This window comes from Chiloscyllium punctatum, chromosome 4 (genome assembly GCF_047496795.1).
Source record: "Chiloscyllium punctatum isolate Juve2018m chromosome 4, sChiPun1.3, whole genome shotgun sequence".
Taxonomy (NCBI): Eukaryota; Metazoa; Chordata; class Chondrichthyes; order Orectolobiformes; family Hemiscylliidae; genus Chiloscyllium; species Chiloscyllium punctatum.
Window position 1 is genome coordinate 86,072,407 of NC_092742.1, and position 13,322 is coordinate 86,085,728.

At 42.0% G+C, this 13,322-nt stretch overlaps 1 protein-coding gene across 9 annotated transcripts in view; it reads left to right on the forward strand.

Annotated features, from left to right (window-relative positions):
• sipa1l1 (signal-induced proliferation-associated 1 like 1) overlaps positions 1-13,322 on the forward strand; it is a 374,611-nt gene that overhangs the window by 206,325 nt on the left and 154,964 nt on the right. The gene's annotated exons all lie outside the window — the stretch shown is intronic.

Consider the following 13,322-nt stretch of genomic DNA (forward strand, 5'->3'; position numbering starts at 1 on the left):
TTCTACCCAAATAACTTCCCAGGAATATCCTGCCAAAGTACAGCTATAATGTTATCCCTAATGAAAAGCACCACTTCCCCCTCCTTTTCATGTTGCCCCCTCCACTCCAACCACCATTCCTATAGCATTTATAACCTGGAACAGTAAGCTCCCAGTTCTGTGTCCATTCCTGAGCCATGTCCCTGTAATTGCTATGATATCTCAGTCCCATGTTCCAAACCATGCCCTGAGTTAATTTGTCTTACCTGTTAGGCCTCTTGCATTGAATTGATTAATATGTAGTTCGGTGAGCTGTGAAACAGGTTTGTATAACTGTCGTGGCAGTGATAATCAGTTGAAGTTATCAATGGTGCAAGGGGTGAACAGGATTTGCACAAGACTAATTTAGAGAGAATGGAAAATGAGGCAAGCCAGGGGAGCTTGGAATATGTGTGACAAAAACAGCCACAGTAATCAAAGGTAGAAATTCTGCTCAAAATTGAATTGAATGCTGTTGTTCAACCTATGATACCAACCAGGAATGGGAATAGACTTTCAAAATAGCCTCAGTTATTTATATTGTCTCAGTATTTCTAATGTTTTCTGTTTTTATTCCTTGCACCTTTTGATTAGAGTAATAGTCTCCTTCTGGAGGCTCAGTTTGTCTAATAAGTCTAATCCAAGGTCACAGACTCTTCTAGATCGTTTCAAAAGTTCATAACACTTCTAAAAAACAGAAAGACTAGTTTTCTGACAAACCCCACCAAACTGACTATCACTTCATGGCTTTCTTCTCAAATGACCTTAATCATCAGTTCAATTGTAAGTAAATATGCCAATATACATTTAGTGGAAATGTCTTCGATCTCAAACTAAATAGAAATAGAAGGTGTTATCATCTTTATATTATATTTTTCTCATTTCTATATGCATTTCTTGTGACATTTTAAAGTAGAATCCTCTATATTTTATTTACACTGTGCTAGAACAAACCATAATGTTTTTATGGAGCTGAATTTGGAAATGACTTTGCATTTGGAAAACTTGAGCAGATTCAACAGCTGACAGCAATGAACGAAGCAAGTGCTTCTTTGTTTTAGAAACAACTCCTTTCAGAAACCAACATGTCAGAGCTTTTGTACCCATGACTCAAAGGGTAGAGCTTTCACCTTGGATTCTGAGGGCTATAGGTTCTAATCCCAAACCAGAAACCTGCAAGCAAAGGTTACGAGGACACTCCATTATCATTCTCGGGTGGCACAGTGGCTCAATGGTTAGCACTGCAGCCTCACAGCACCAGGGCCCCAGGTTCATTCTAGCCTTGGGTGACCATCTGTGTGGTGTTTGCACATTCTCTCCGTGTCTGCATGAGTTTCCTCCGCATGCTCCGGTTTCCTCCCACAATCCAAGAATGTGCAGATTAGGTGAATTGGCCATGCTAAATTGCCCATAATGTTAGATGCATTAGTCAGAGGGAAATAGGTCTGGGTGGGTTACTCTTCAGAGGGTCGGTGTGGACTGGTTGGGCCAAAGGGCCTGTTTCCACACCGTAGGGAATCTAACCTAATCTAATGTTTTGTATCTTATGCCAGATTGTTTTGCCAGTAGCTGCACTGTAGACCAGGAAATGACATACAAAGCGCAGTAATCCTAACACTTGACACAGCAGTTACTTTGTGTGGAGTGAAGAGCAGAGATGTGTAAAATGGACACGCCCAGAATCAATGCTGAAATCTTCAGTATTTTTGGCCAAGCAGCAAACAGTCTTGTAGGACTACTACCCAGTTAGCTATTCAGTGTCTTGGAACTTGTGACAAAGAACTAATGAATGTTGATTAGTTTTACAGAGCTCTTCTATGTGATAAATAAAGTGCAGATTGGGTATCCGTGTAGTGTAGGAGGTAAGAAGGAATTCTAAGTGTGAGCCGGGCTGGTCAGCAAAATGTACTCTACATGCCATCTTTAAGTGGGTCTATGTTGTAGACCTGCATCTGGTGAATAGAAAATAAGGGCTGTTGAAGTTCCAAAGCTGTCTGCCATTGCTGGATGTATTTATTCAAACAAAAGATGCATACATACAACTGTAGTTTATAACATGCTTGCACATGTGTGTGTATATAAAAGAGCACCCAATTAATGTCCACCACCTGAAAATAAATAAATATGCAAATGAACATCTAACTAATAGGACTAATATGAGTACAGCCTGGAAGGAATTGGATAACCTTAATTATTCCTTTTATATTCTATTGTTTCTGCCAGCAGTGTAATTTGTTTTGTGTGGTCAGGATATGGTTATTTCTTTCCACTCTGTTGCTCATTGATGTCCATGTACTACAAATTGGAAAATGCTAATTCATTGGCTATCATTATTTTGGGGGGAAAGAAAATTGAAAGGAACATGTTTTATTTTACCCAGAAACGAGCAGATGCAAACTCTGTGCGGAGATCTTCGTCTTCAGCTTCCAGGTGTTCCAGCAGCCTGGCAGGCAGTCTTGTTTAGAGTGGTGGTCTCAGCCTGGCATGGCAGTCTTGTCCTGTCTGTATTTTTGGGGTAATCCATCATTCTTTAATCAGCTTTCCCTAAGGAACTGTGAACTGAATTGTTATGAACTTTGTCTTAATAGTGAAAGACAAAAATAAAATTATGTATGATTTCTGTTATTAATGTAAGTGCCACAGTGGGGTGACTTTTAAAACTTTTCTCTATATTTTCATGTAAAAGTACATGCGACAAATTTCAGTTCTGTTGTATTCTATCTGCTTTACTCAGCTTGCACCAGGTTCTTGCTCCCTAGAACTTCTTCACTGTTCCAAGCTAGCTAAGCTTGCATTAATCAATGTGTAGCTTAAAATTGTGGCATGGATCCAATCTAGAATAAGTGATGTTGTCATATGTTTCCCTATTGAAACGAACATTGGTAGCATTTCTCGCTGGAAAGCAAGTTTAACTCTGCCACTCTGCTGAGGTGCTTGTCTTGACTGGACACCCAGAGCCAGATGTAATTTCATGATGTGGGGTGATATCTTAACACATCCACTTTGTGTATACCTGTGTATAACCACCTGTGTAACTGAAAATATGATTGGAACAGGCAGACTTGGGCCCTCCTGGCAAAGAAAGAACTGGAATTGGAAGATAGGAGGGAAGATACTCAGAGGAGGGTGGGGATGGGGAATTGTGGCCCTAAGTATTAGAACGAAGACAAATTTTTGGTTAACTTTCCTGGCAGTTATCAGATAACCCAGCACGTTAACTTTTGAGTGATTTTTGCATCTATATTAATAGCCAGCCTTTCAGAATATAGTGATTTGTAATGACGTCAGCCAGATGGACCTCCTGTTACGAGCTCCCTTATTGGTGCTGCTAACCTTGCCCAATCAGGGATCCCTGACATATAAACAGGACGTCAGGCATCCTATTGATTCTGAGTTGGCTCTGAGGTAGTTGGATCAGTGTCAAAGACTCTCCACGTGTAGTTAAAGGATGACTTGGTGATGGGATACTTGTGTGGAATTATTTCAGTGGCAACGAGGATTCAGTGATGTAACCATGCAAAAGTGTCTATTAGCTGAAGCCCGACTGGACTTCAAGCATGTGTTGTATCCTGTGCCAAGAAAATGCAGCAAGTGGACCATATGAGTTGCAGGATATTCCAATGGAAATGGATGCCCTCATCAGTCCAACTGAGCTTGGGGAACAATTGCATTGCCTCACTCAGGACATATCCTGAACAGAGGGACTCTAGGTCAGCCCCCAGCAAAACACTGAAACAAAGCAAAGCTTTAGCTAAAAAGTTAACATTTTCTTCAGGATCCAGGCTGGCAAGCCATTGTAGTTGCTGCTATTATGCAGTCTCAAGACAGCAAAAGAGTTCCACAGACTTAAATTGAGTAAGAGAACTCGTAGAATGATAGCATCCCCACAGTGTGGAAGCGAGCCATTCTTCCCATTAAGCTCACACCAATCTGCCAAAACCATCCCAGCCAGACCCCCACCCTCTCCCTGTCACCCTGCATTTCCCATGGCTAACCCACCTAGCCTGCACATTCCTGGACACAATAGGTAATTTAGCATGGCTAGTCCACCTAACCTGCACAGGAACTGATGAAGCCTGTATTGAAACAATCAACGATTCTGCAATGATTTCCATAAACAAACCATCTTACAAAGTCAATAATCTCATCACTGACCTATTGTATCGCAAGATGTATAAAGGTTACTTGACATGTGCTCCCGGTCGAGAGAAGACTCGCAACTGACCACTGCTGTTGGTGTCTTTCTCACCCTGGAGTTCCAGTATTTCCTTGTGCAATAAATTCTGTTATCAGACCCAGATTCTGACTCGGAGGCTGGTGTTTTTCCCCACAACAAGTCGAACATTTTATTCGTAAACAGAGTTGTGACGACTAATTCTGGGGATGCTTGTCATTTAAAATGTTTGGCAGAGAAGGCAGATGAACTCAGGGCATGGTTAAGAACTTGGGACTGGTACATCATAGCAATTTCAGAAACATGTTTCAGAGATGGACAGGACTGGCAGCTTAATTGACCAGGATACAAATGCTGCAGGAACGAAACAAAGGGAGGCAAGAGAGGAGAGGGAATGGTGTTTTTGATAAGGGATAGCATGACAGCTGTGCTGAGGGAGGATATTCCTAGAAATTTATCCAGGAAAGTTATTTGGATGGAACTGAGAAATAAGAAAGGAATGATCACCTTATTGGGGTTGAATTATAGACTGCCTAACAGTCAGAGGGAAATTGAGAAACAAACTTGTAAGGAGATCTCAGCTATCTGTAAGAATAATAGGGTGGTTATGGTAGGGGATTTTAACTTTCCAAACATAGACTGGCACTGCCATAGTATTAAGGACTTGGATGGAGAGAAATTTGTTCAGAGTGTATAAGAAAAATTTCTGATTCAGTATGTGGATGTACCTACTAGAGAAGGTGCAAAACTTGATCTACTCTTGGGAAATAGGGCAGCGCAGGTGACTGAGGTGTCAGTGGGGAAGCACTTTGCACCAGCAACCATAATTTTATTATTTTAAAAATAGTGATGGAAAAGGATAGACTAGATCTAAAAGTTGAAGTTCTAAATTAGAGGAAGGCTAATTTTGATGGTATTAAGCAAGAACTTTCGCCGGTTGGAAAATGGGAAGCCTTCAGAAATGAGGTAACAAGAGTCCAGAGACAATATATTCCTATGAAAGGAAAGGCTGGTAGGTGTAAGGAATGCTGGAAATTGAGGTTATGGTTAAGAAAAGGAAGGGAGCATATGTTAGGTATAGACAAGATAGATCGAGTGAATTCTTAGAGTATAAAGGCAGTAGGAGTATACTTAAGAGAATCAGGAGGGCAAAAAGGGGACATGGAATAGTAAAGGAGAAACCAAAGGGTTTTTACAAATACATTAAGGACAAAAGGGTAATTAGGGAGAGAATAGGACCCCTCAAAGATCAACAAGGTGGCCTTTGTGTGGAGCAGCAGAAAATGGGGGAGATACTAACGAGTATTTTGCATCATTATTTACTGAGGAAAAGGACAGGGAAGATGTAGAATGTAGGGAAGTAGATGGTGACATCTAGAGTACTGTCCATATTACAGAAGTAGTAGTGCTGGATGTCTTGAAACGCATAAAAATGGATAAATCTCCAGGATACGATCGAGTGTATCCTAGAACTCTATGGGAAGCTAGGAAAGTAATTGCTGGGCCTCTTGCTGACACTGGAGGTTGGCTAACTTGGTGCCACTGTTTAAAAAAGGTGGTAAGGACAAGCCAAGGAACTTTAAACCAGTGAGCCTGACATCGGTGGTGGGCAAGTTGTTAGAGGGAATCCTGAGGAACAGGATGTACATGTATTTGGAAAGGCAAGGACTGATTAGGGATGGTCAACATGGCTCTGTGCATGGGAAATCATGTCTCACAAACTTGATTGAGTTTTTTGAAGAAGTATCAAAGAGGATTGATGAGGGCAGATGTGATCTATATGGACTTCAGTAAGTTGTTCGACAAGGTTCCCCATAGGAGACTGGTTAGCAAGGTTAGATCCCATGGAATACAGGGAGAACTAGCCATTTGGATACAGAACTGGCTCAAAGGTAGAAGACAGAGGGTGGTGGTGGTGGTGGTGGAGGGTTGTTTTTCAGACTGGAGGCCTGTGACCAATGGAGTGCCACAAGGATTGGTGCGGGGTCTGTTATTTTGCATCATTTAAATAAATGATTTAGTTGTGAGCATAAGAGGTATAGATGACACCAAAATTAGAGGAGTAGTGGACATCAAAGAAGGCTATCTCTGATTACAATGGGATCTTGATCAGATGAGGAGTGCCAGATGAAGTTTAATTTAATTTAATTTAATTCAGATAAATGCAAGGTGCAGCATTTTGGGGAGGTAAGTCTTAGCAGGGCTTGAACACTTAAAGGTAAGGCCCTAGGGAGTGTTGCTGAACAAAGAGACCTTGGAGTGCAGGTTCATAGCTCCTTGAAAGTGGAGCCGCAGGTAGATAGGATAGTGAAAAGGGTGTTTGGTATGCTTTCCTTTAGTGGTCAGAGTATTGAGTACAGAAGTTGGGAGGTCATGTTCTGGTTTTTTCAGGACATTGGTTAGGCCTCTGTTGGAATATTGCATGCAATTCTGGTCTCCCTATCAAAAGGGTATTGTGAAACTTGGAAGGGTATTGTAAATCTTTTCTGAACCATTTCAAGTTTCACAAGGATGCTGCCAGGGTTGGAGGATTTGAGCTATCGGGAGAGGTTGCATAGACTGTGGCTGTTTTCCCTGGAGCCTCGGAAGCTGAGGGGTGGCCTTATAGAAGGTTACAAAATCATGAGGGGCATGGATAGGATAAATAGACTAAGTATTTTCCCTGGGATGGGGGAGTTCAGAACTAGGGGGCATAGGTTTAGGGTGAGAGAGGATAGATATAAAAGAGACCTACAGGGCAATTGTTTCACGTACAAGGTGGTATGTGTATGGAATGAGCTGCCAGGCAGTGGTGGAGGCTGGTACAATTGCAACATTTGAAAGGCATCTGGATGGCTATATGAATGAGGGGTTTGGAGAGATTTGGGCCGGGCGCTGGCAGGTGGGACTAGATTGCGTTGGGATATCTGGTCAACATGGACAAGTTGGACTGAAGGGTCTGTTTCCGTGCTGTACATCTATATGACTCTGTAAGGTGAGAGGAGCTGTTGTTGGTCTCTGTTTGTCTCTGCCAAAGTGCTGCAACTCATCTTGGAAAAAGTAGGAAATTGCAACATTATCTGAATTTGCCAGCTCAAGTTCAGAGTGGAATTAATTGCAGATAAATAGTGGTGCTTAACTTGGATAGAACTGTGATCCAAAGTGTTGCAGTATGAAAGTAGATATAGAAAATGAAGGAATCAAATAAGTTTTCAATTTTATAAACTTAAAAATTCATTGCAATTGAAATTAAGACTGCATTTTTACCTGCGCTTTGGCATGATTAGCAATTCAAAGAATCAAAACCAGCTTATTTTGTTCAGAAACCATAACAACAGGGTTGTCAGGTGATCTACCTTTAGTTTGTTTAGTCTGACTAAAGCCTGACCGGAAATTAGTGTAAGGATAGGCAGTTAATCAGTATTAACTAAGGAATTAGGTAGTGTGCAGTATGTTGTCAGCAACCATATTTCAAGTGGATCAGTTTTTAATTGTTGCTCCCAATGCTGACAAATGATCATGTGAGTTTGTTTACCTGTACAAAAGGTTTGTCATCACTTTGTCAGTGGTTAATTTAAAATATTGGTACTAGTTCACAACGGAGAAAAGAATTTTGCTCAAATCAATATTTTATGCCTTTATTTAACCATTTCACATTCCTTCCACCAGTACCAAAAACTAACCAGTACTGCTGGGATTTGGCTATCATATCAAACTGCTCAAATTCCTTGTTTGGACGTATATTGATCAGTGTTGGGAAGGAAATGTTCTTTGTATGTGGCTTGTTGTGCAGTAGAAATGACTTACAAATTTCACCTGTCCATAAAAATATTTTTGCATATTACAGCACTAACTTTTTAGTTTCCTGCTTTTTGTTTCACGCATATTTATGTGCTGGCAACCATAGAATATCAGTCCACTAACGGCGCTCTTTTAATTTAAGTCATGCTATTTTGGCTTCCTCAGATGGTGGAGTGCAAAGATGTTGTGTTCTAAACTATGCAAGGGATTAACACAACCGGCTTTGATTCCTGTTCTGAATGGAGTGATCCAATCTAGGTTCGTGGTATTTCAGTTAGTATCTTATCTTTGGCTTACAGCATAGAAAATACAATTAATCACCATTCTCGGTTTCTAATTAGTGATACCCGCTGAAAAATACATGCATACGGGATGACTAGCGTCGAGAATGGTTAGATTGAAGTGGGTAATTGTGATTCTTGGAATACAGAAATTCAAACCCGAGTATGAACCTTCCTCAATATGTTAAACAGAGAACAAGTCAGTAATTAATCATCATTTATTGTAAATAGTAGGCTATTTTATATATGTATTAGGTTCTTTTTCTTGATTTGGAGATGCCGATGTTGGACTGAGATGTTCAAAGTTAAAAATCACACGCCAGGTTATAGTTCAACGGGTTTAATTGGAAGCACACTAGTTTCGGAGCGCCGCTCCTCCATCAGGTGGTTGTGGAGGACACGATTGTAAGGCACAGAATTTATAACAAAAATTTACAGTGTGATTTAACTGAAATTATACATTGAAGAATACCTTGATTGTCTGTTCAGTCTTTCATCTGTTCAAATTCCATGATACCTTCACTACTTTCATGTGTAAATCTCAAAACCTTTTTGTAAAAGTTGCGTTCTCTGGTTAGCTGTAACAATTGATGTTAGCTTGACAATATGTTGAAGGTGTTAGCCTCTGTTCTCTCAATGCCATGATGTTTAGATTGATTCTAATCTAAAAAGTGAGATAACCGAGTTTTACATGAATTCATGCAGTTTTTGAGCAAAAAACAATGTAACTTTGCAAGTACAAATTCACCCCACAAAATATGTGTTCATGTGGGTCTTTGTGTCTGTCTGTGTGTGTCTGTCTGTCTGGGTTGGGGGTTGTGAGAGAGTGTGTGTATGTGTGTGTGTGTGTGTGTGTGTGTGTGTGTGTGTGTGTGTGTGTGTGTAGTGAGTGTAGAGTGCCTTAAGTCGGAGGGGGTGCGTGTGGGGTGTGGGGTGTGGGGTGGGAGGTCGTGAGTGTCTGTAAGAGAGTGTGTATATGTGTGTGCATGAGTGTATTGTGATCCAAGTCGTGTGTGTGTGGTGCAATGGTGGTCACCTGTAATGTGACATGAACCCAAGGTCCCAGTTGAGGCCTTCCCTATGAGTATGGAACTTAGCTATAGCCTCTGCTCGGCCACTTTTCGCTGCTGCCTGTCCTGAAGTCTGCCTTGGAGGATCGTCACCTGAAGGTCCGAGGTCGAATGTCCTGGACCGCTGAAGTGTTCCCCACCTGGGAGGGAACCCTCCTGTCTGTTGATTGTCTTGCGGTGCCCATTCATCCATTGCTGTAGCCTTTGTTCGGTTTCCCCAATGTACCATGCCTCAGGGCATCCTTGCCTGCAACGTATAAGATAGACAACGTTGGCTGAGTCACATGAGTACCTGCCATGTACAAGGTGGGAGGTATCCCCACGTGTAATGGTAGTATCCATGTCCACACTCTGACACGTCTTGCAGCGCTTACCGTGACGGAGTTGTCCTGAGAGCCGGGCAACTTGCTACAAGCAATGATTGATTTGTTTGAGGTTTGGCAATTTTTTAAAGGCGAGCAGTGGAGATGTGGGGAATGTCTTGGCGAGATGTTCATCCTCATTGATAATGTGTTGTAGGTCACGAAGAACATGGAGTAGTTTTTCAGCTCCTGGGAAATACTGAACAATGAAGGGTATCCTGTTGGTTGCAATGCGTGTCTGTCTCCTGAGGAAGTCATTACGGTTCCTTAGTGTGGCACGTTGGAACTGGTGGTCGATGAGTTGAACATCGTACCCTGTTCTTGTGAGGGCATCCCTGAGTATCCAGGTGCCCATCATCTGAGCAGATCCAGTGTACGCGTAGGGCTTGTCCATAGGGGATGGCTGTTTTAATATGTTTTGGGTGTAAGCTGGAAAAGTGAGGTTGACTGTGGGTTTGTAGTAGAGTGTGGTGCTGAGGTGTCCATCCTTGGAGATGCATGTCTCCAAGAATGAGACAGATAGCAGAGTGTAGTCCATGGTGAGTTTGATGGTGGGATGAAACTTGTTGATGTCACTGTGTAGTTTTACCAGTGACTCCTCGCCATGGGTCCAGAGGAAGAAAATGTCATCAATGTACCTCATGTATAATGTTGGTTGGAGATCCTGCGTAGAGAAGTCTTGTTCGAACCTGTGCATAAAGATGTTGGCATATTGGGGTGCAAAGTTGGTCCCTATTGTTCCATGTATCTGGATGAAGAACTGGTTGTCAAAGGTGAAGACGTTGTGATCGAGGATAAAGTGGATGAGTTGTAGGATGGTGTTTAGAGATTGGCAGTTGTTGATGTTGAGTACTGAGGCTGTTGCCACGATGCCATCATTGTAGGGGATGCAGGTGTAGAGTGCGGAAACATCTGTTGTGATGAGGAATGTTCCCGGTTCGACTGGTCCGTGGGTGCTGAGTTTCTGTAAGAAATCCATAGTGTCACAACAGAAGCTGGGGATCCCCTGTACAATAGGTTTCAAGATGCCTTCAACATAGCCCAAGAGATTGCCATACAGGGTCCCATTGCCCGATACAATGGGACGTCCTGGTGTGTTGGCTTTGTGTACCTTTGGAAGGCAATAGAAGTCACCTACATAAGAAGTACGTGGGATGAGGCTACGTAGGGAACTCTGTTCAGGACTTTGGATCTAGTCCTTCAATGTGTTTAATTCACGGGTGTGTTCTTTGGTCAGATCAGCTGGTAGTTGCCTATAGTGTTCCTGGTTGTTCAGTTATCGGTACACTTCCTTGCAGTAATCTGTTCTATTCTGAGTGACAATGGCTCCTTCTTTATCTGCTGATTTGATGACAATGTTGTGATTGGTTTTGAGAGCCTGGATGGCATTGCATTGTGAATGGGTGAGGTTTTGCTCTACGGCTGATGAATCTGGCATTTATATATTTGCTGACGGTTTGAGCATACATGTCAAGCCCAGGACAGCGACCCTCCAGTGGAGTCCAAGTTGACACCTTTGGTCGCTCCTCTACAGATCCTTGTGATGACTGTTCTAGTTTATCAGTGGGCTCATTGGGATCACTGGCATCTTTAAAGGATTCCTGGAATCTCATTCGTCTGATTAACTCTTCCGTGTCTGCTGCAAGAACCAACGGGTCCATTTTGGTGGTGGGGCAGAAGTTGAGATCCCTGCTTAGGACTTCAATCTCTTCCGGTCAAAGGGTGTGGTCCGATAAGATGATAATGGACTTCCCGCAGTGATGATGCTGTCCACTGTGGTGCCAGGGTGGGCTTTGCTATTAATGGTGAGAATGCCAAGTTTCTCCAGTTTTTTTTGTTCTTGGTTTGCATGTACATGGTATAGTTTTGTCGCCTTGTCTGTTTGGCAATGTTGCGTAATTGTACTGCTGTATCCTGAGCGCAGGTTGAGAGTGTGAACTTCATCTGAATTTCAAGGTTGCGTCGCCTGATGTAGAGTTGGTGCACGAGTTGATTGAGGAGTTTGTGAGAGGTGCGGTGGTAAAGTTTCTCTGCGTAGTCTGTGTTGTAGGTCGACTTGAGTGGGTTCGTGATCCGTAATCCTTTTGGGATCTTTCCTGCTTGCCTGAATTTCTGTAGAAACTTGATGTCTGTGTCAATATGTGCGATCTTCTTGGAGATCCTCTCCACTTTAAGCTGACAGTTAGTGGTGTCGATAGAAGTCATGATTTGGAGATGCCGGTGTTGGACTGGGGTGTACAAAGTTTAAAAATCACACAACACCAGGTGATAGTCCAACAGGTTTAATTGGAAGCACACTAGTTTCGGAGTGCTGCTCCTTCATCTGGTGATTGTGGAGGACACAATTGTAAGGCACAGAATTTATAGCAAAAATCTAGTGTGATGTAACTGAAATTATATTTGAAAAATACCTTGATTGTCTGTTGAGTCTTTCATCTGTTCAAATACCATGATAGTTTCACTTCTTTCATATGTAAATCAAAAAAACATTTTTAAAAAGCTGCATTCTCTAGTTAGCTGTAACAATTGGTGTTAGCTAGACAGTATGTTGAAGAATGTTGAAGGTGTTAGCCCCCTGTGTTCTCTATCAGTGCCGTGATGTTTAGATTGATTCTCATCTAAAAAGTAAGATCAGAGTTTTACGTGAATTCATGCAGTTTTTGAGCAAAGAACAATGTAACTTTGCAAGTACAAATTCACCCCACAAAATATGTGTGCGCACGTGGCTGTGTGTGTGTGTCTGGGTTGGGGGTTGTGAGTGTAGAGTGTCTTAAGTCTGTGAGGGGATGCATGTGGGAGTGTGTGCATGTGACTGGGGTGGGGGGTTGTGAGTGTCTGTCAGAGAGAGTGCATATGTGTGTGCATGAGTGCAGAGTGGTCTAAGTCTCTGAGAGGATGCCTGTGTGAGTCAGGAAGTGTGTGGGTGTATATGTGCGTGTCTGTGTATCCAAGTGTATGTGTGATGCAACTGCAATACGTCAATTTCTGTAAACAGCCAAAATTTATTAAGCAAGTATGAGCTTTTGGAGGAGCCCTTAACACTCTTCGCAGAGCCGTGTCAAGAGACTTCTCTGAACAAGGGAACAGTCTTCCCTTTACATCACCAGCAGGAATGCCCAGAAGACAACCCCAGCAACTCCACCATAGTCATTTGTCACTCAAGACACGTGGTCATTTGATTATTTTCAGAAACAATGTAATATGTGATTTAGATCAAACCTTAAAGGCAAGATCTGGTGTAAATCTTTTTTTTTAAACTGCAGGGTGTAGTTATAATCTTCACTGCAATGTTCTTACTGCCATCTCCTACTATTCAGAATCAATGTAATTTTTTTTCATTCTACCTGCAAGATAGAGAAACATAACAGCCTACTCCCGGGACATCCAATTTCTTGAAGATCAGCAGAGCAAATTAACCCCTTAACATTTCAAATGGGCAAAAGATTGTTCCTGAAATATCAAGCACTTGGATGATTAAAGACTAAAAGTACCTAAATAGAAATGTGGCAATTCTATGGCATGTTGGTGATCTTTAATGTCAGGAGGAACCAGTGATGTTTGCATTTTCCTCTCCGTATACATGCTGCATGTAACTTACTACAGAATGAAGCGATGTTATCTTCTGCAGTGTTCATTT